The 22,286-nt window shown below is 33.8% G+C and overlaps 1 pseudogene; it reads left to right on the forward strand.

The window, feature by feature from the left end:
• Window positions 1-8,866: 8,866 nt before the first annotated feature.
• On the forward strand, window positions 8,867-9,240 carry LOC137763794 (small nuclear ribonucleoprotein Sm D3 pseudogene; annotated as a pseudogene).
• The last annotated feature ends 13,046 nt before the right edge of the window (window positions 9,241-22,286 follow it).

Consider the following 22,286-nt stretch of genomic DNA (forward strand, 5'->3'; position numbering starts at 1 on the left):
CCCATGCTCCACAACAAGAAAAGCCACAGCAATGAGAAGCCCATGAACCGCAATGAGTAGTCCCCACTCGCCACAACTAGAGAAAGCCCACATGCAGCAACAAATACCCAATGCAGCCAAATATAAATAAATAAATAAATAAATAAATAAATAAATAAATAAATAAATTTATTTAAAAAAAAAAAAAGAGAGAGAGAGACATGTACCACAATGTTCATTGCAGCACTATTTACAATAGCCAGGACATGGAAGCAACCTAAGTGTCCATTGACAGAATGAATGGATAAAGAAGATGTGGCGCATATACACAATGGAATATTACTCAGCCATAAAAAGAAACGAACTTGCGTTATTTGTAGTGAGGTGGATGGACCTAGAGTCTGTCATACAGAGTGAAGTAAGTCAGAAAAAGAAAAACAAACACCGTATGCTAACGCATACATATGGAATCTAAAAAAAAAAAAAGAAAATGGTACAGATGAACCTAGTGGCAGGGCAGGAATAAAGATGTAGACATAGAGAATGGACTTGAGGACATGGTGAGAGGAGGGGGGAAGCTGGGGCAAAGTGAGAGTAGCAGTGACATATATACACTACCAAATGTAAAATAGCTAATGGGAAGCTGCTGCAGAGCACAGGGAGATCAGCTTGGTGCTTTGCAATGACCTAGAGGGGTGGGATAGGGAGGGTGGGAGGGAGGCTCATGAAGGAGGGGATATGGGGATATATGTATGCATATGGCTGATTCACTTTGTTGTATAACAGAAACTAACACAGTATTGTGAAGCAATTATACTCCAATAAAGATCTATAAATAAAAGAAATATAATTTACTATTACAATGATGAAATTTTGTGTATATTGTTTACTTCATTTATATCTAACAGTGTTTAGAATTATTACAGGAACGAGTGTATACTGGAATTACCTACTTCCAGAGAGTATTTGAAAAGCTGCCATCATGTACTTTTTTTGAAAATGGAAATTAAAGATGAAACCTATAAAAATTCCTCCATATGTTTTCAGGGTCTCTTAATGTCAACAATCATTTTAAGCAAGTAATTCTCAAAAATAAATCCTTAGTAATGACTTGTTCCAACAAATCCCTGTGTTTTCATCATTCTACTGTACACTCTTTACACATTCTGCTTCAAAGTCAACTTTTATAATACCCAACCCTGCTTTCATTTGGAAATTGTTCCTTCTCCTCCTCCTCCTTTTTTTCCTTCTCCTTCTCTTCCTCCTTCTCCTCATTTTTGTCCTCCACTTCCTGCCCCTTCTCCTTTTCCTCTCCCTCTATGCCAGAGCACCACCATCTATCCAGTTTTTCAAAATGGAAATCTTATCATTTTATTTGAATTTACCTCCTAAGTTAGAAATCTTGGTATTTATCACTTGAGCTGTATGTTTCCTTTAAAAGGTCAGTATCTTCAGAGCTAGCTTAACCTTATCTCTCCAACACTCCAGACACCTGATTTTAAAGGAAAACCCCTGATATTTACAAAATTTATTTTTTGAATATTAAGTAAGGATTAAAAAATTCCTATCTTCATCAGAATTGTCTTATGGACTCTTTATTAGGAAACAAAACAAGAAACAAAAACAGGTATACATATTAAACTATGGCTTAATTAAAAACGGGCAAGTCTCCTATCTTCTCCCCTCATCTGTAATCTCATTCTGACACATCTTTGTGCTTCTTTACTGGTTTTCCTTTCATTCTAAACATTTCCACTCTGTTTTTGGAAATCTCGGTCCACTGTAAATAAATGCCAGAAAATCATCAACAACCTAGACATTAGGGATACACCTTACTTTTTAAAAAAGAGTTTATAATTCAGTAGTAATATGTATTCTACATGTATGCACACACACAAAAGATAATTGAAAAATTAGAGTGAGAAATAGTATGATATAGAGATCAGAATTATAATGATAAATAAATATTTGCAATGCCAATGGAGATGAAAAGACAATACATGATTTACAATATTTTAATCATATGAAATTGTAAGGTTTTGGAAACGGGAGGTAGGAGTTAGAAAAATGGAGAAGTCAGGGAAGACACACACATATATGATTTGCTCAAGGAGAGGGACTATGGTACCAATCACCATGCTTGTGATAAAAGATGGAGGGGGATTTTTAGGGAAAATATAATATTATGCAGTGTTGCAAATGTTGAGTTTTAGGTGTCTATGTAATCTGTCCAAATACCAAGAAGATTTTGGAAAACACAGGCCTGGACTGCAGGAGAAAAATCTGGGCTAAGAAAATTAGTTGAGCGTTACAATATATAGATGACAAATATTGCCCTTGGTGGGATGGTATCTGCAAAGACGAGGAATCTCCCTCGTATACTAACTAATTATCTTTCCACCATTCTGCAATTAATTACTCATCACATCTTCCTCCTTTGAGCATCATGCCATTCACCTATGACCCTTTTACCTTGACCTAGTGATTAAATGAGAAAAGAAATGTCTATCCTAGAATACTCATCTTGTATAATCACTATAACATCTCTTAAATTTCATATTGTCTTTCAGTATCTCAATTTTTACTTTCTTTCTTTGTGGAGTACCTAAACCCCAAGAACCTGAAATCCGTAAATTTGACCTCTCTGGACAAAATGCTCAAATCCATTGCTTTGTTGATTTGTTGAGGGTTTGTTGTTGTTGTTTGAAACACACCTTGCTGATCCAAACCTAAATGAATTCTGTATCCAGTTCTCTCTCCTACTTTCTGACTAAGAAACACTGGATACAACCACAAAACTTGGCAGTTTGATAGCTCAAGAAACAGATTGTTTCCAAAATGAACTCTGGAGTGCCCCCTCTGTTTTTCAGTGTCTTTAACCCCACATTCCACTCTAAACTTAACTCGTTATTTCTCTTCTATTTCACTTTCCTTGAAAGAGTACATTCTACTGCTCTGTTTATGTTCTTACTTCCTCTTATGCACTCATATCTACAAAGAATCTTGCTCCGTTCCCATACCTCTAAAGAAATTGCTTGTTATGTTTCAGCAATGTCCTGCTCGGGCCAGAGACTCTCATGACATTTGATGTATCCACGAGGATAGAGCAAAGACATCTATTTCTTGAAATTACCTATGAGGACACCACTCACTCCTCCTTGGCTAGACATATGCACAGCTCCCACCAACCAAGCCCTATCCATAGAAAAAGAAAAAAAAATTAAATGCAGTTCTGAGACCGCTAAATGCAAGGAAAACTGTTACAACCGTGAGCATGCAGATTGCAAAGAACATGGCAGTCTTTTTTTATCTTTATTTCCACAATAACAGATGTAATGACCATGTAATTTTGGATCTGTTTATGGAGATCCCACACACCATATGGATAAACTTACCTAAAAATGGTAATCCAGAGGTATTCAGAGCTGAAACAATAGATTCCTTTTATTCCCTTTAAGATAGTTGAGTTTTATTTTTATTTACATGTGCATAAATTAGTTTAGAATAATCCACATAACTACCTTAAATATTTGTTTTAGAAATTAAAATCAGATAAAGTATATTATCATTATATTTTAGCCACAAAAATTTAGATATGGTTTTTAGCTGAAGCATGTTAAAACTACAAAAAAGTTTTAATTCAGTCTAAAAGGATAGACATTAATTACTATCATAAAAGAAAAATAATCAGATTAGCTTTAGAGGATATAATGTAGAAATGCTCAACTGAAGTGGAGAGTCAGTGGTGAAAAGAGTTACAGTGGAGAGTGGTCAGATTTGAAATGAGCAAACACTTTCTGGATTCACTTTTTAAATAAGATGTAAGTATGTGTACGAACATACACACACTACTATATATAAGATAGATAACCAACAAGGACTTACTGTATAGCACAGGGAACTCCACTCAATATTCTCTGATAACCAGTATGAGAAAGTAATCTAAAAAAGAATGAATATATGTTTATGTAAAACTGAATCACTTTGCTGTACACCTGAAACTAACACAACATTGTAAATCAACTATACTCCAATAAAATTTTTAAAAAGGACAGTAGAAAAGAATAATAAATAAATAAATAAAATGTAAGTAAAAATGCATTGCTTTATCCTTTCACAGTAATATTTAATACAGAATGAAGAATAGATGTAAAATATACAAGTTATAAAACATACAATTTAGTTTTGCTTATTTTTGAATTTTATAAAAACATCACCATACAGGTAGCATCCTGAGACTTCCAACATTGTAATTTTTAAAATTCATCCATGTTGCTGTGTATAGTTTTAATTCATTCATTTACACTACTACAGACTATGGTGACCTTATCACAACTTACTATCCATTGTCATGCAGATAGACAATTTGTGCCCATTAAAAAAAATTAAAACAAATAGAGGGCTTCCCTGGTGGTGCAGTGGTTGAGAGTCTGCCTGCCAGTGCAGGGGACGCGGGTTCGAGCCCTGGTCTGGGAGGATCCCACATGCCGCAGAGTAACTGGACCCGTGAGCCACAATTACTGAGCCTACGCATCTGGAGCCTGTGGTCCGCAGCGAGAGGCCGTGATAGTGAGAGGCCCACACACCGCGATGAAGAGTGCCCCCGCTTGCCGCAACTAGAGAAAGCCCTCACACGGAAACGGAGACCCAACACAGCCAAAAATAAATAAATTAATTAATTAATTTAAAAAAAATAAGAAGAAAAAAAAAAAAGAAGGGAGTTCCAGGGACAGCCCCCCTCTTAAAAAAACAAAAACAAAAAACAAATAGAATTGCTATGAACGTTCTTGTACATTCCTGTACCCAAGTTCAAAAGTTTCTTCAGAGATTATACTAATAGGAATGGCTAGAAGATAGAGAATTTTAATGTTCAATCCTACAAGACAAAACCAAAGGCTTTCCAACTTTGTTTTATCAACGTACACTGCCATCAGCAGGTAGTTCCATACGACCCACATCCCAGCCCATATTTGTGCCAACTGTTCAGTAAAATGTAGTTTCTCATTTTGTCCTTAATTTGTACTTTCTCATTTTGTCCTTAATTTGTCTTTTCCTGATTTTTATGAAACAGTATACTTCTCTGTATTAGTTGTCCATATGTACTTAGACTTCTGGGAAATTTCTGCACATCTCATTACATTATTTTTGTTACTTTAAATTTTTAATTAAAAAAAAATTAATCTGTATACTAATCCATCCTCAGCTCTTTATATTCCTATTGCCTTCAACCAAGAGACTTGTCTTTTTAGTTTTGTTACAGTGTTTATTTTTAAATTGACACGTTTTAAATTTTTATATTGTGAAATGTATCAATTTTTTCTTTACAAATAGTCGTTCTGAGAGTTTGCTTAAGAAATATTTTCCTCCTTCAGTGCTGAAATATTAATGCCCTTTTAGTTAAAAATTTTAAAAAATATATTTTCCTATTTAATCTATCTGAGATCCATTGTTTTGTAAGGTATAAGCATCACTCTTTTTTATCTTACTTATGAACATAACTTTCTGTTTCATTTATTTAATACTCTGTTTTCCTCCACAAGTTTTTGATTTCACCTTTGTCATATATATAGCAATTTCATTTATCTAGGGGTAAGTCTCTGGGTTCTCTACACTTTTCTAGTGGTCGTTGGTTTTCTATCCTTGTGCTTACATTGCATACTGGAAAAGTTGCCCCTCCTCATTCATTATTAGTTTCAGCTTGTCACATTTATCATACAACCCTACTGAAATTTTGTTTGAAATTATAATAAATCTATAGATCAATTTGAGAATAACAGATACCTGTATGATACTGATATTTCCTATGAATGAGCATGGGATATTTCTCCATTAATTTAGTCCTTGTTCAAAGTTTTCAGCAGTTTTACAGATTTCTGCACAGAGGTCTTATATGTATGTTTTCAGATTTATTCTCAATAATTTGAATTTCACTGCTGTTGTTACTAATGTTATTTAAAATTCCAATATTTAAATTGTTACTGTTTTAGAAACACAGATTATATTTGTACTGGAACTTTTTTAGAAACACAGATTATCTTTGTACTGGAACTTTTTTTTCTTATAATCTTTAAAAAAATTTTTTTTTACATATACATGTATCTATTCTTTTTCAAATTCTTTTCCTATTTATGTTATTACAGAATATTGAGCACAGTTCTGTGTGCTATACAGTAGGTCCTTGTTGGCTACCTATTTTTTATATAGTAGTGTGCACATGTCACTCCCAAACTCTCAATTTATCCCTCCCCCCGATCCTTCCCCCCTGGTAACCATAAGTTCATTCTCGAAGTCTGTGAGTCTGTTTCTGTTTTTTAAATAAGTTCATTTGTATCATTTTTTTTTAAGATTCTGCATATAAGCAATATCATATGATATTTGTCTGTGTCTGACTTACTTCACTTAGTATGATAATCTTCAGGTCCATCCATGTTGCTGCAAATGGCATTAGTTCATTCTTTTTAATGACTGAGTAATATTCCATTGTATATATGCACCACACCTTCTTTATCCATTCATCCATTGATGGACATTTAGGTTGCTTCCATGTCTTGGCTATGGTAAGCAGCACTACAATGAACATTGGGGTACATGTATCCTTTTGAACCATGTTTTTCTCTGGATATATGCCCAGGAGTGGGATTGCCAGATCATATGGTAGCTCTATTTTTAGTTTTTTAAGGAACTTCCATACTGTTCTCCATAGTGGCTGATACTACAAAGCTATAGTCATGAAAACAGTATGGTACTGGCACAAAAACAGAAATATAGATCAGTGGAACAGGATAGAAAGCCCAGGAATAAGCCCATGCACCTATGGTCAATCTATGGCAAAGGAAACAAGACTATACAATGGAGGAAAGACAGTCTCTTAAATAAATGGTGCTGGGAACACTGGACAGCTACGAGTAAAAGAATGAAATTAGAACATTCTCTAACACCATACACGAAAATAAACTCCAAATGGGTTAAAGACCTAAATGTAAGACCAGACACTATAAAACTCTTAGAGGAAAACATAGGCAGAACACTCTTTGACATAAATCGCAGCAATATCTTTTATGAGCCATCTCCTAGAGTAATGGAATTTTTTTATAGTTATAGAATCTGTCAGATTTCTCATTTTTCTTGAGTCACTTTGACTTGTGATCCCTAACTTCAGGTTGATGTGCTCAGATAGAATTCTTCACCTTGCTTCTGGCCCCAGGCTTTACCCCTAGGCTAGTACTACTCTTGGCAGCTCACTTCAGGGGAGCTCTTCTGAACTAAACTTGGCTCCCACTGCAGTAGTTCAAGCTCATATTTTAAGAGAGGGCATGACCTTGGCAACCTCCTCTTCATTTGTAAGACAAGTGACGACCCAAGACGTGTTTCTTCTGCAAGTGGAATTTCCTCACAGACATAATTCTGGAAGCATAGCTATATTGTTTGTTACTAAAGTTAACATTTTAATCTTAAGAGAGGCAGCACAGCATAATTCTTTTTTTTTTTTTTTTTTAAAGTCTTTGAATTAGACCCCTAAATTTGAGTCTAGGCTGCATCATGTATTCTTTGGATAAATATCTGCAAATTGTGTGTTTACACCTCAATTTTCTTACTTCTAAAATAGGAACAATAATAGTACTCTTGACATAGGGTTGTATGGATTGAGTTAATATATATAAAGCAAATACAATAGTGTGTGGAATTGTATTTGCTATTATTACTAAATTAGTTTCATTTAAAATATAAGTTTAAGTGATTTTTGTCCTGGAAAATATTTTTCATAAAGGGAACTATAACCTAATATAATTACTGCAGGTGAATGAGCCACTACCGTAAATATTTTCTTATTTAATTTTCTGATTGACTCACAAATGGAGTTTCCCCTTATAAAAGTATTATGATTGTCTTTATCATTTTCTTGTCAATGACAGTTTGAAAATGTTGATTTTGTAGCTAATAATTTGTCATTAAAATGTTTTCTTTGAAACGTATTATCAGAAATCAAAAAGTTAAAGTAATAAATTCACAACTACATAAATGACAGTATGGCAAAAAATTTTCTTTTTAAGATTTTAGGCATTTTTTGATACTAGTCTGTCTGCTTTTGACATGCTTAAAATGCATCAAACCACTTTTTTTTTTTTCAGGGAATAAGCTTAAGATAAAATAAATTATACTGTATTTGCTTCATTTCTCTGTAATTATTTTTACTATGTCATTAAACTTCCCAGAAAAGTATAAAATGTAAGTAAAGCATCAAATAATGAATAATAGAACATTTATTATTTAATAAAAATGATTTATGAAATATAAATTTTAAAAATATGATTTTGAAATTAAGTCCTACTTACATTGCAAGAGCAGTCTCAGTCCACATAAATACTTCTTGAAATTAAGTGGGTCAGACACAGTGAGTCAATAGTATATAGATATTTATATTTATGTGTCCTTGATATTTAATATGCATAGAGCACAACTTGTTTTGTTTATCCAGTCACTATTTGATGAACATTGCATTAATTCTAGTTCTTAACAATTATAAATTGTGCTTCTATGAGCATTCACATAAAAGTCTTTGTGTTGAAATAAGTTTTCCCTTCTCTTAGAAAATGTCCTAAGAGTGAAAATGCGGAGTTATATAATAAATAATTGTTTAACAGGAAAAGACTCTGCAAAACTACTTTCAAAATGGCTATACAGCTTTGCCTTCCAAACAGCAATGTATGAGAATTCTAGCTGTCCCAAGAGAGGGAAGAGACAATCTACAGGTTGGCAGAAAATACTTGCAAATCAAATATTTTAACAGGGTTTAGTGTCCAAAATATATAAAGAATTCTTCGATCTCAACAAAAAAAGACAAATAAGCCAATCAAAAAACTGTAGGTCTAACTCTCTTCCCACCAAGATGTCTATCGTTGTGCCATTTAAAGCCCTACATGGGGCAGAGGGCCACGTCAGGACAGGTGAGACAAACACCAGCAAGGTGTATAAAGGGAAGCTCATTGAGGTGAAGCACAGCATGGGTAGGTAGATGTCCAACATCACAGTCCAAAGGCAGCCTAGTGGCACAGCTGGAGCAGGTGTACATCCATGGCAGCAAAATCTGCCTTCTGATTTTGCCTGACATGCTGAAAAACGCACGCATGTTAAAGAACATGAAAAATAAAAACCAAGGCTCTGGGGCTGGCCAGGGAAAAACTGCTATTCTGAAGGCCCAAGTGGCTATGAGAAGAAGAGAGAGGAAGAGGATATGGAAATATCTTCCAGAAGCAAAGATAATTTTATCTCTGGAATGGAACTTTGCCCTTATTTTTGCTTGTAGGTTATCTGGGTTCCAGGGTGGAGGTGGGGCTACATGCTTATGTATATATCCTAGGTGTTTTACTTGTTTGTTTGTTTGTTTTTGACATCTTTCTCTTTAGGTCAGGGGAAATGTTTAAATAAATATGAGTGTTTTTTTTTTTTTTTCTGAGAAAAAAAAGAGGAAGTTGGTCAAAAGTGAAAATTCCAGTTATAAGATACATAAGGACTAGGTATGTAACGAACAACGTGACAACTATAGCTAACAGTGATGTACGATACATAGGAAAGCTGTTAAGAGAGTAATTTCTAAGACTTCTCATCACCAGGGGAAATATATTTTCTCTTTTCTTTCTTTTCTTTTTGTTGTATCTATATGAGAAGATGGATGTTAGCTGAACCTATTGTGGTAATCCTTTCACAGTATATGTAAATCAAACTATCATGCTGTATGACTTAAACTTACACAGTAATATATGTCAATTGTTTCTCTATAAAACTGGAAAACATAGGCAGAGGACTTGTATAGACATTTTTTTAAAAAGATATACAAAGAGCCAACAACAACATGAAAAGATTCTCAGCATCATTTGTCATTAGTGAAATGCAAATCAAAATGACAGGGAGATACCACTTCACATCCACAAGAGTAGCTATAATAATAATAACAATAATAATAATAATAGAAATGAAACATTACAAGTGTCAGCAAGGATGGGGAGAAATTGACTGGAACTCTTGTACATTGATGGAGGGGATGTACCAGGGCAATATGGCGCTGGCACTGTTGAAACAATTTTTAGCAGTTTCTCAAAAAAATTAAATGCAGTATTACCATCTAACCCTGCAATTCCACTCTTAGCTTATATACCAAAAGAATTCAAGACAGGTAGTCAAACAAATACTTGTACATGAATGTTCATGGAGGCACTATTTGCTTTAGCCAAAAGGTGAAAACAATTGAGATCTTCATCTACAGACGAATGGATAAAGATCATGTGGTATATACATCCAATGGAATATTATTCAGCATAAAAAAGAATGAAGTGCTGATACATGCAACAATGTACATGAACCTCAGAAATATTCTGCTAATCTCAAAAAAAGCCACACATAAAAGGTCACATATTGTGTTATTGCATTTATATAAATATCCAAAATAGGTAAAGCCATAGAGACAGAAAGCAGATTAGTGTTGCCAGGGGCTGGGGCGGGCGGCGGGCAGCGGGGGGTGGGGGTGAAAAATGAGGAGCTTAAAAGGTATGGGTTTTTCTTTGGAGGTGATGGAAATATTTCCTACACAACCTACATAGAGATGGTGGTTTTACAACATTCTGAATGTATTAAATGTCACTGAATTGTGTATTTTAAAATGGCTAGTAAGTTTGTTCACAGAGCGATGGTCTTACGTTTGCCACAGCAAGAGAGGGCAAGCCCAAATGCTCAAGAACATTTGAATCTTATGCCAGCATCACGTTTGCCAAAGTCCTATTCAACAAAGCAAGCCATCTGACTAGCCTACATTCAAGGGGTGAGAAAATAGAATCCAGATCTTGTTGGAAGGAACTGTAAACTCACTTTGCCAAGAAGTGTGCATACAGGGATGCGAGGGAGTATTGTGGCCATTTTTTTAATACACCCACCACAGTAAAATGGTTTCTCCCAAAATAAATATCATAATTGCAATACAAATAAAGTAAATGTTTATAACTAAAATGCAATGCTATGGAATACATGCCTGTAATACTATCTACTATTTGTATATTATTTTCATACCATACTCAAATTAGATAAATAATTATGTTATTTGAGCAATTTTGCTAACACGTTATTACGTATGAACAAATCAAAAACATCAAATCTGTGAATTTAAGCAATTTAAGCCAACCCAGCATTAAGCTTTCCTCAACCTAGCCTTCTCCCTTCTGCACGTCACATGTCGCTAGCCATCTGGAAGTAAAGTGTGTCAGTGAACTCTGGAAAATAATCAGAAGCTAAGTTGACAATATAGTAGTTAAGATGGTTAATTTTGTGTGCCAAGTCAACTGACATCCTCTGTCTCTTAGCCCAAGGAATTCAAAAGTTGTTCTTAGTAACTCTGTGAGATCTGAAGCACCTGACAATTAACTAAGTACTCAGATATTTTAGGATTTAATGGGTGGAGCAGTTTCCTGAGAATCCACATGTGTAAGCCAAGTTATCTTTCTCACCCAGATTTTTTTTATGCTTTGAGTTTTAAAAATTTCTCCAGGCTCTTGTAACTTGAGTGAAAGTGACATGTCCTGAAACCTAGTTTGTTGCCAGAGATCTACTTTCAATCTTGTATCTAACAGCAGTTTGCTTTGGGGTTTTGTTGTTGTTTTATTTTTGCACGTGTTTGTTTATAATGTTTCCTCCCTTCCCCCTTCCCTCCCTCTTTCCCTCCCTGCCTCCCTTCCTTCCTTCCTTCTTTTCTTACTTTCTTCTTTTCTTTCTTCTTTCTCTCTCTCTCTTCCTCCCTTCCTCCCTTCCTTCATTCCTTCCAGCCTTCTTTCCATTGCTTGTTTTCCTGAAAGCATTTAAGTGAATTCTAAAGGTTTATGCAGCACTTAGACAATTCAGCCTTGATGAGATGCCCCAGAATAAACCCCTCTGTGATTTCATGGCTGCTTTTGTTTTTTTCCAAGAAGATTGTTGTAGAAAGAGGCTGAATGACTTCTATTTTATTTTCCAACTTCTTCCCTGCAATCTTTAAATGAGTGTGCAACTGGAAACAAAAATACTAAAAAATATTCTCACAATCGTAGACCTTTTTAGAATACTCTATTACAAAGTATGAGCTGTAGAACTCCTTGTCACCTAGCTTCCATTTTTTAAATATGGAAATCCCTGATCATCCAGCCAAATGATTAGTCACTCTTCACATACTGACATATATCCACACCTCTTGTTTCTCCTTCCAGGCAAAGAGAACAGGCATACAATACTTAAAGTTTTAGCAATTGGAAAGATATCCTTTTCTCTCTCTCCTTCAGACTATGTCTGAGGGAGCTGTCTACTGCAACAGTTTTGGTGGGTGACAGTATATTTTGCAGAGCCAACTAAGTTTGAAATTTTAAAACTGTGCATGTCAGCTGAAAGGAAGGTGGTAATACAGCAGAAGTAAGATACTGGAACGATCAGTTGTCAGCTCAGGCAAGTATTCGTGTATTCAGGGGTTCTGGGAGCCTTTCCCTCTATGTAACTAGTATGCCGGTTCTACTTGGTAATGATATATTGCTAGCCACTAATACCTTTATTGTTTGAAACGTCCAAAGAAATGCAGTTTTTGAAGAGCAGCTTAGACTTTAAGGCCCTATGGAGATCAATCAAAGAAGGAGACTGTGATCCTCAAACAGAAAACAGTTATGTGAGAAAAAGGGCATGTTTGTGCTCCAAAACTACAGTGGCCCTCAGTGTAATTCTCCAATTAAACCTTGCTACTGCCTCCAGAGAGAATCTAAATTTGCCACTTGTTGATTCAAATGTCAAGTAATAGAGCTGTTTGTTATGCAGACAGGACAGTGGAGAGTCTTTCTCAACTCTGAGATCACTTAAACCAGGCAGCCTTACAGTTTTCCACAATAAATAGGTTGGGGAAGTGATTTCTAAATGTGCCAAACTATTTCTTTTAAAATCCCAAAGACCCAATATGTTTTTACCTTTTGCTCAGTACACTGGATTCAAAGTTTAGAAAACTTTCATTACTTTCATTTTGGAAGGATGTCACAGTAAGCCCCAGACCACTGGATTCCCAGAAACTTCAATAAAGGGAAAGTCCATGAATTTTGAAGGAGTTTTGCTTCCACTCTTTGGAAAGCATATCTCTTTTAAAATTATGGTGAAATATATATTAAAAGAGAATATGTTTAAAGAATAATAGTAAATAAACACCTCTGTACTGAACAATGCCAGTACTTCTTTCCTTCTGTGTGACCCTCCTTGATTACATGTGCCTTTCTCCTCCCAAAGAAAACAAATGTACTGAATGGTATTAATTTTTCCCTTTCAGTTTTTGGATGTTATCACTTATGAATCCATTCTATATAAACTGTTTAGTTTTACTCTTTTTGTAAATGGAAACTACTATATATATTATGTATTACATAATATTATACATATATGTATTCTATGACTCTTTTTCACATTTAAGAGATTCATTCAGAAAAAAGAGATTCATTCATATTAATGCATATAGATACCATTTATTTATTTTACCCACTATATTTTATTATACATGTGCATACAGTATGTTTATCCATTTTACTGTCCATAAAGATTTGGATTTTTTTTACCTTTTCCTGAACAAGTTTGCTATCCCCTGTTATACAGTGAAAAAACAACCAAAGAATGTAATTATTAGATTATAAGAGTCAAAGTTACTAGTTAGTGCCAAAATGTGGATTACTCTACAACCTATACAGTTTCAGAAATTGTTGGGAATTATACTGTTTACCTGACTACAGGTGTGAAATGGATTTCTCATTGTAAATTTAGTTTGCAGTTTCTGATTATTAATAAGCTTGAGTGAATTTTAAAATATTAATGGACCACTTTTCTTCTCTCCTGAGAAATGTTATATTAATTATTGTCATTTTTTCTTATTGTATATTTTATTTTTTTAAATAATTTCCACATATATTTGGTATACTAATCATTTAAAGTTGCAGGTACAAATCTATTTCCCCTTCTCCCAGTATGTGGCTTGACTTTTGATCAACTTAAGATCTTATTTTAATAAATCAATTATTCCTTTCATCATTTGTTCTGTGTGTCTTACTGAAGCAATTCTTCCTTACTCCAGAAAGGAATTATTAAAGAAACAGAAAAACTGAATCTAAATTTTATATAGAAGAATGGTCTTTTCTCAGGATAGACAAATAGACAAAGGAAACGAGATGAATGTTCCAAAATTACAATGAATCTAAAGATTGTTTTCACAAAACAGACATTTAATAATACTGATACTTCTAACCCAGACATGGTATATTTCTGCATTTGCTTATATTTCAATCACCGTATTCTCCATAATAGTCTTGCACATATTGAGTTACAAATTTTTTATACATATTTAGTGACATTTTTTTCTTAGATTTAGATATATATCCTAAAATATACCCCCCCCCCACACACAATGTATGTAGGTATGTATCTATCTAAATATGTTTTTCAAATGGTATTTTTTAAACTTTACTTACTACTTATTGCTGGCATATAGAACTGCAAATCAACTCAATTTTAATTATAAATTTTGTATTCAGCAGTATTGCTAAACAAATTTATTAGTTCCAGTTTTTTAAAATTTATTTTTATTTTTAAATTTTTAAATTAGTTCCAGTTTTTTTAAGTTTTTAAAAATTTAATTTTCTTTTTTTTTAACATCTTTATTGGAGTATAATTGCTTTACAATGGTGTGTTAGTTACTGCTTTATAACAAAGTGAATCAGCTATACATATACATATATCCCCATATCCCCTTCCTCTTGTGTCTCCCTCCCACCCTCCCTATCCCACCCCTCTAGGTGGTCACAAAGCACTGAGCTGATCTCCCTGTGCTATGCGGCTGCTTCCCACTAGCTATCTATTTTACATTTGATAGTGTATATATGTCCATGCCACTCTCTCACTTTGTCCCAGCTTACCCTTCCCCCTCCCTGTGTCCTCAAGTCCATTCTCTACGTCTGCGTCTTTATTCCTGTCCTGCTCCTAGGTTCTTCAGAACCTTTTTTTTTTTTTTTAGATTCCATATATATGTGTTAGCATACGGTATTTGTTTTTCTCTTTCTGACTTACTTCACTCTGTATGACAGACTCTAGGTCCACTCACCTCACTACAAATAACTCAGTTTTGTTTCTTTTTATGGTTGAGTAATATTCCATTGTATATATGTGCCACATCTTCTTTATCCATTCATCTGTCTATGGACGCTCTTATGTAGACAATTTTATCAAATGCAAATGATGAATGTTTATTTACATATTTTTTCAATTATTAACATTTTTTATTCTATTATTACAATGTACTAACCATAACCCTAGAAAAAACATAAATAGAAGTAGTAAATTAATGTCATTATCTTTTTCAAAATCTTAAGAAAGTGCTTTTGACATTCCCATTATTATGTAATTGATGTAGAGATTTTGTAGATGTATTTTATTTGATTAGTCTTTATTCATAGTTGCTATTAAGATATGTTGTTGAATTTTATCAAAACATTTTAATCCCATATATAATAAAATTAAAGATAATGTAGTGATTTCAATAACAGATTTTCTAGCGCTGAAATTCTACTACATACTTGGAGAAAATCTATGTGGCTGAGATGTATTCTCTTTTGTGTATAAATTGTTAGATTTGGTTAAATAACTTGTTAAGGATGTTGACATCTGTGATTATCAGTAAATTTAATTTTAAATATTTCTTCCCCATAATGTCCTTTAATGGTTTTGATACCATGTGTACTAGTCTCATTGAGGCTCTCTTAGGAAGGTGTGGTATTTTCCTTTGTAAGAGTTTGTGTACAAGTGGAATTAACAGTTCCTTAAATGTTTGATGAAATATGCCTGTAAATCCTTCTAGGAGCCTGATATTTTCTTGGTAAAAAGTTTTTAACTACTAATTCTATTTGTTTAATTACTATAAGCTTGTTCAGATTCTACAATTCTCGGTACGTCAGTTTGTTAAATTGTAAATTTATAGTAATTTTCCATCTATTTTATTTACATTTTTTAATATATTGCCTATAATTATTCACAATATGCACTTTTCTATTTAATTTTGGTAGCATTGATTGTCATATCCCTTTTTTTAAAAATTGTATGTTTGTCTTCTCTCTTTTTTCCCTTAATCACTTAGACAAAATTGCCTATATCATTTCTTTTATGAAATAAATGAATTTTCACTTAATTTTTATTATTTTTTCTTTTGGCTTTCTGTCAGCATATTTTGCCTTAATTATTTGAACTTCGTAGCTCATATGTTTAGCTAATTATCTTGATGCTGCCTTCTCTGAAAATTGAGCATTTAGAGTTAAAAACTCCCTATACATAATGCTTCAGCTGTATCCCACAAGTTGTGATAGCTATTATTTAAACATTCATTTATAAATCAATTACAGAAATTGCTTCATTTATTTCTAAATCAAGTAAATTATACTGAGTGTGAGAATATTGTGCTGTCATGGTGGATATGTCTGTTTCATTCAACAAACATTTATAATTCCTACAGTGGGCTAGGTTCTGGGGCTACAACAGTGAACAAACACTGGGAAACAATGATTCCTGCCCTCATGGGACTATTGTAATAGAGAGAGATACAAAATAAATATACTAAAAGAAATAAATATACCATTGTTAGAAGGCAGTACTTTCTATGAGACAAACAAATAGATAAGGTGAATGGGTGGCGCCTGCTGGTCAAGAAGACAGGTTTGTAATTACTCAGAGTAGACCTTGCTGAGGATGTGATATAATCTGTGAAGATGACAGAGTGAGCCATTTGTTTCTATGAGTGAAGGTCTTTTTAATCAAGAAAAAACACAGTGCAAAGGCCCGAGGCTTGAGTATAACAGGCATATTTCAAAGAGGTCACTGTGACTGAAATAATCACCAAGATGGAGAGTAATTAAAAGGGACATAGGAAAAAGAAAAGGATGATTGTTCCACAATGTTGGTGTTTTGATGTTTTTTTGGTTTTCTGTTTTTGGTTTTGTTTTTTTTAGCAGGGGATCACACTAGATGGTACGATAAAATAGATGAAAAATTATCATGGCGCCTAACCAGAATCTCAAAGCCAGGAAACTGGAGGGAATATGGAGAAAATGGCCATTCGCAAGTAATCCCCAGGTCTCCTAAGTTTTTAGCAATACAAAGGGATTTTTTATAGATCTGGAAGGTTTGAATTTTGAGAGCAGAGCTAGAGCCACAGAAATAACTATTTATTAGCCTCTTATCTGGTATGTATTTTAACCTCTTCTACCTCAAAGAGTTGACCTGGGGAACATCAGTTATTTGTTTTTATCATCACTTTACATACTTAACAATGCGTCTTGCCCACAGGCAATCAGTACTAATTATTTTATTGAAGCTATCATTTGTTAGGAATTTTTGAGGGGTTGAATTCCTCATCAATTATATGATGCTCTGCAGAAAAATATAGTCCAACCCATCTGAAATGGATGCAAAATCATTCACAAATATTATATTATAAACTAAAGCCAACAAAACAGCCTAAAAACAACTCAAGTGTCTGTAATAATTCTTAGCTTTAGATTTCTCATTTTTAATTGGAATTCAAATGATTTTAAAAGCTAACTGACAAAACTGTTTGGGGGGTCAATTAAATAATGTGAAATAAATGGTTCTATAACCATTTGGTAAGATACTTATTACCAAGTTATTTTTAAATGACTACGGTAAGCTTTTAATATAAAAATATTTTAAAGTATTTTTTAATCTTACCATATCTTTCAGGACTAAGGTATGGGGTGTCTACAACTTCATTGCTATTACTAATCAGATTATCACAGAATTTATAATAGTAATATTTTCAGTTTTGAGTTAAGCTAATCAGTGCAGTATTTTTTAAAATAAATGTTTCAAATTTCAATTTTATATACTTAAAAAACATTGCATAAAGCCAAAGAGCATATTTTGTGCAAATTTAAATCCAGGACTTAAGAATAAAGTGATATGCTAAAGATGTGGAATCACGAGTAAAAAAAGAAAGATTGAACTAAAAAAATTATGTATATACTGAACTGGAAAGTCCTTCAGTGTGCTGGTTATTTTCCATCTAGTGTACTCAGAGCTTTCTCTGTATCCACCTGACTACTATGGCCTGAATCTTAAGCTCTCTTGTCCTTGAACGCTCAGATTCTACTGAAGGGAGGTGCTGGCCAGAGATTACAAAACAGCAGTAGGGAGGGAATGGCTGTTTATCCCACTCCCTTGTCATATGTACACCGAAGTCTTCCCTCTCCACATGATCTTACTTTTTAGTGTGGCTGTTTTATTTAATCAGCCCCTTCTCTGAAGCCCCTTCTCTGCTGCCCATAGTGCTTGCTGGGTTCCATTAAAATCACTCCCTCCTCTTGCCCCTACAAACTTGGAGAACTAACAACTTCCTGATGTTGCTGATCCCATCCCTTCTGGTTGTTTGAACTCTGCCCATTTCCCTGTAAAAGATCTTTGCTATTAGTTCTTTAAATGTGGCATCTATTTCCCATCAGTATCCTAACCAATACATCTTCCTTGGATGGGTGATTCCTAAACATGGTTGCCATTCAAAACATTTGGGAAGCTTTGAAATAACACAGATGTTAAAATTTACATTAAGAAAATAATGAACCCTACTTCCAGACCAATTAAATCAGAATCTCCAGGGGTAGGACTTGTATATAGATATCTCTTTAAAGTTTCTCTATGTACTATCAGGGTTGAGAAAACTTGCTCTAAAGTTTGGAGTCTCAAGCAGACTAAGATCCTTGGTATATTAACTCAGAAGAGAAACCTGAAATCTAAACCCTCCTTCTCTCGGCATTCATTTTATCTACTAAACATGCTTTATTGTCACTTTGAGTAAATATAAATGTGTGAATTATCAACAGATATGCAGGAGAGATAATATAAAGGTAAGATTTATCATGAAGTATTGTAGCTAATTATTAGAAAGATGAAAATTCAGCAGATTCTACACTTCATAATGTAGAACAGATACTAATATGCTGTATGTTGTAGCAGGCACTCAAATATGTTTTTAAGAGTGATTGAATCTAAAAGGCATGTGAGTATTAAATGTGTTAGTCACTATTGGGCCCCTTATTCATTAAGTTAATTAAACTGGTTATGTTCAGAATTTTACTATCAAAAGATGACACACGAGACAGTGTCTAGGGCTGAATATCATTTCAGCAGCACGTTTTTCTTGGCCCCTCACCTTTTCAATGTACAACTTTCATGTTCAGTCAATCACACACGCAGATATTATGTGTGTACCTACTATGCAGTATTCCATTCATGTTTGCGTTTCACATGTCTCTTGGTATTAGCCCTTTCTTTTTTATCTGTCAGTGCTGATAATATGATTTTGTGTTATATGCTCATTGAGGATAAAACCATACCTATTTCTGTTGCTATGCATATCACTTTACAGTGTCCGAAATATATTAAATTCAAGCATTGGTTACTTATAAACCTTATTTCGACTGAATAACTTCCTGTATCTGGAGAGCAATAGATATTTTATATATATGGCATGAGCAGTATAGATTTTTAAATACATAATCATTAAAAATATATCTGGAAGGAAGTATCTTTGAGTAGAATAATAAATTACCAACCTTAAAATATGCAGTATTTAAAAAATTTTCCTCAAAGAAGAATATAGCAACATTGCATTAGATGTACCCTTCAGAGAGTCTAAAATGCTGTAATGCCAGAAGTTTCATGTTACAGTCAAAATGTCCTAAGAATCAGAGAAGATTCATCCCCGCAAAAATATTCCAGAAAAAAAACACCGTGTGAATAGGGATCTTGTCTGAATTGTTCAAAATTAAATCTCCTGCATCTACAAAATTTCTTTAAACAAGCAAACAAAAAATGAATGTTTGCTGACAATGATAAAATAAATGAATGGATTAATTAATTAATTAATTAGTGGAAAATGCCAATCATGAATATAGATAGATATGGAAAAGACAAAAAACAAATAAACATCATTTCACATATATAAATTAAAGGATACACTGAACCTTTTCCATGTATTATCTTGCATAACAACTTATTTAAAGGCACTGGAAGCAATATGGTAATGAATTTAGGTGGCTGATCCAAAAAATATTTTCCCTCTAAATGTACTATTGCACCTTCTATATCTTACCATAACAACATATGCATAGCTCAATGCTAGTCTAACTATGGTGCCATTATCTGATTAATTCTTGACCTCTACCACTAGATTATGAGAATACTTACACCAGAAATCCTTTTTTTTTTTTAAGTTATAAACTGTAGTCTCTGGAGTTCTAGTGCCTGGATTCAAATTGTACTCTGCTCCTGATTAGCTGTGTAACCCTGCTGAAGTAAGCTGTTTAATTTATTTAACCCTCACTGTGCTGTCCTCTAGAGTGGGCATAACATTAGCACATACCTCAGACAATTTAGCAAGATATATCATGACAAATAAGTGTCAAGCTTTTAACTCAGTACTATAGTAAGCATCCAATAAAGTTGGCCATTATTATTATTATTCCAAGTACCATGGCTGTGTTTAGCACATAGTGGACACTAAAAATAGTTTTCTTAATTAAACAAGCAATTGAATGAAGGAATGAAGGAATGACATCAGACCTGAAATCCCAACCCAGGAATCATTAAAGGATCAGACACCAAAGACAATGATAGTGTTTCTTGAAGGTCTATGATGTCACTGTGTCCTTATTCCTGGGAGCAGCATGGAAGGTCTTTGTTACCTAAAGTGGTGATTCTGAATTGGAAATCAGTATATCATAATTCTGCTTAATCTGTTCTTTGATACCTATTTCAGGACCAAAAAGGAATGTGTGGTCATGATAAAGACAAGAAATATAAAATCTTGATCAAAGCAAGAGATGGACTATAGCTTCTTGGCAAGGAAAAGAGGGTAGAGTTGAGACTGGAGATTTAGTAACACACAGGTGGTTTGTGTAGGTGTCTTTGTTACTTGGTTTAGAATACAGCTGGGCTCCTGGGATGCAAAGACATAAATACCCTAGGGAGGGATTGCATAACATTTAGCTAAGAAAATGTAAGTGCTTATTTATCATTTTGACAGGTTACATTCTTTTTTGAAGGAAATTATACATTGTCACTTGGTACCTGTAATCTAAATATGAATGATCGTAAATAATAAAAAAAATATTTGGTTTAAAGCACAGTTATTTCAAGTTCTAGAGAAGAATAGAATTAATTTTCTTACAATATAATCTCCTTGTTTTCTTTGTAAATATGTGTATGAGTTTATTGATTCATGACAAAGTTGCCTACATTAGCTTCCAGTAAGTTGAACATCTAAGTCTACGGGGAATTTTAAGTACAGAGCAAACGCCATAGCTGTCCAATGGTTATAAACTGTTATGGAATGTTGGTACTGTCTTGAGACTTTTGTCCTCTGGCAAGCAATTAAGATTGGATTTTAAGAATAAATTGTGTCAAAGAAATTAGTACAAAGAGAGAAGTCGTAACAGAATTAAAAAAGATGAATCATGGCAAGGGTTGGGAGGAGGGCTTTCATTAAACAATAAAGACAAATGGTAGTTAAGAAACTTTAAAGACAAACCCACTTTTACTACTTACAGAATATATTTCATAGATTCACCTGAGGATATAAAACTGATGAATTTCCCTCTGGGCTTATCCTTGAACAACAAAAAAGAAGTGAATTTCCATTTCCACAAGAGACACTGCAAAACCTTGTTATTTTTTCTTCACATCACAGTAAATTATCCTTTGATCTTAGCTGCGTAACATCCTTGTGATTGTCATTAGTTCTTTTTAAAAAGTGCCTCTCCACACATGGGTAATTGAGTCTAAATATTTGGAGTCAGTTTTTCACATTTAAACTCTGTCAAAATGCCTCTAGATATTAGCAAATAAATTTCATCCTTGCTGAATTAGTGACAAAATCACTACCTTACTGTTATCACCTGGAAGCTCACAAAGATTCAGGCAGAAATTATTTTTAAGTAAGTAACAGCATTCAGGGCACAGAGTACTGATACAAGATAAGGCATGGGATGACATTTACTGGTTTCTACTGGTTTTCTTCTCAAGAGCTGTGAAGTCAGTGAGATTTTGGTAAATGATGCTTGTCTCACACTGAGGGAATATATATTCCTTCAGACTACTGTTCCTCGTGTAGTGCTCACATCATTTAGATGGAAATTTCGGTTAAAAAACACCCTACATTATCTAGTGCATCTGGCCCTTCTTTTTACTGTTGTTGTTGTTCTAATTCTTTTTCTTTTTTA

The sequence above is a fragment of the Eschrichtius robustus genome, chromosome 4, assembly GCF_028021215.1.
Source record: "Eschrichtius robustus isolate mEscRob2 chromosome 4, mEscRob2.pri, whole genome shotgun sequence".
NCBI lineage: Eukaryota > Metazoa > Chordata > Mammalia > Artiodactyla > Eschrichtiidae > Eschrichtius > Eschrichtius robustus.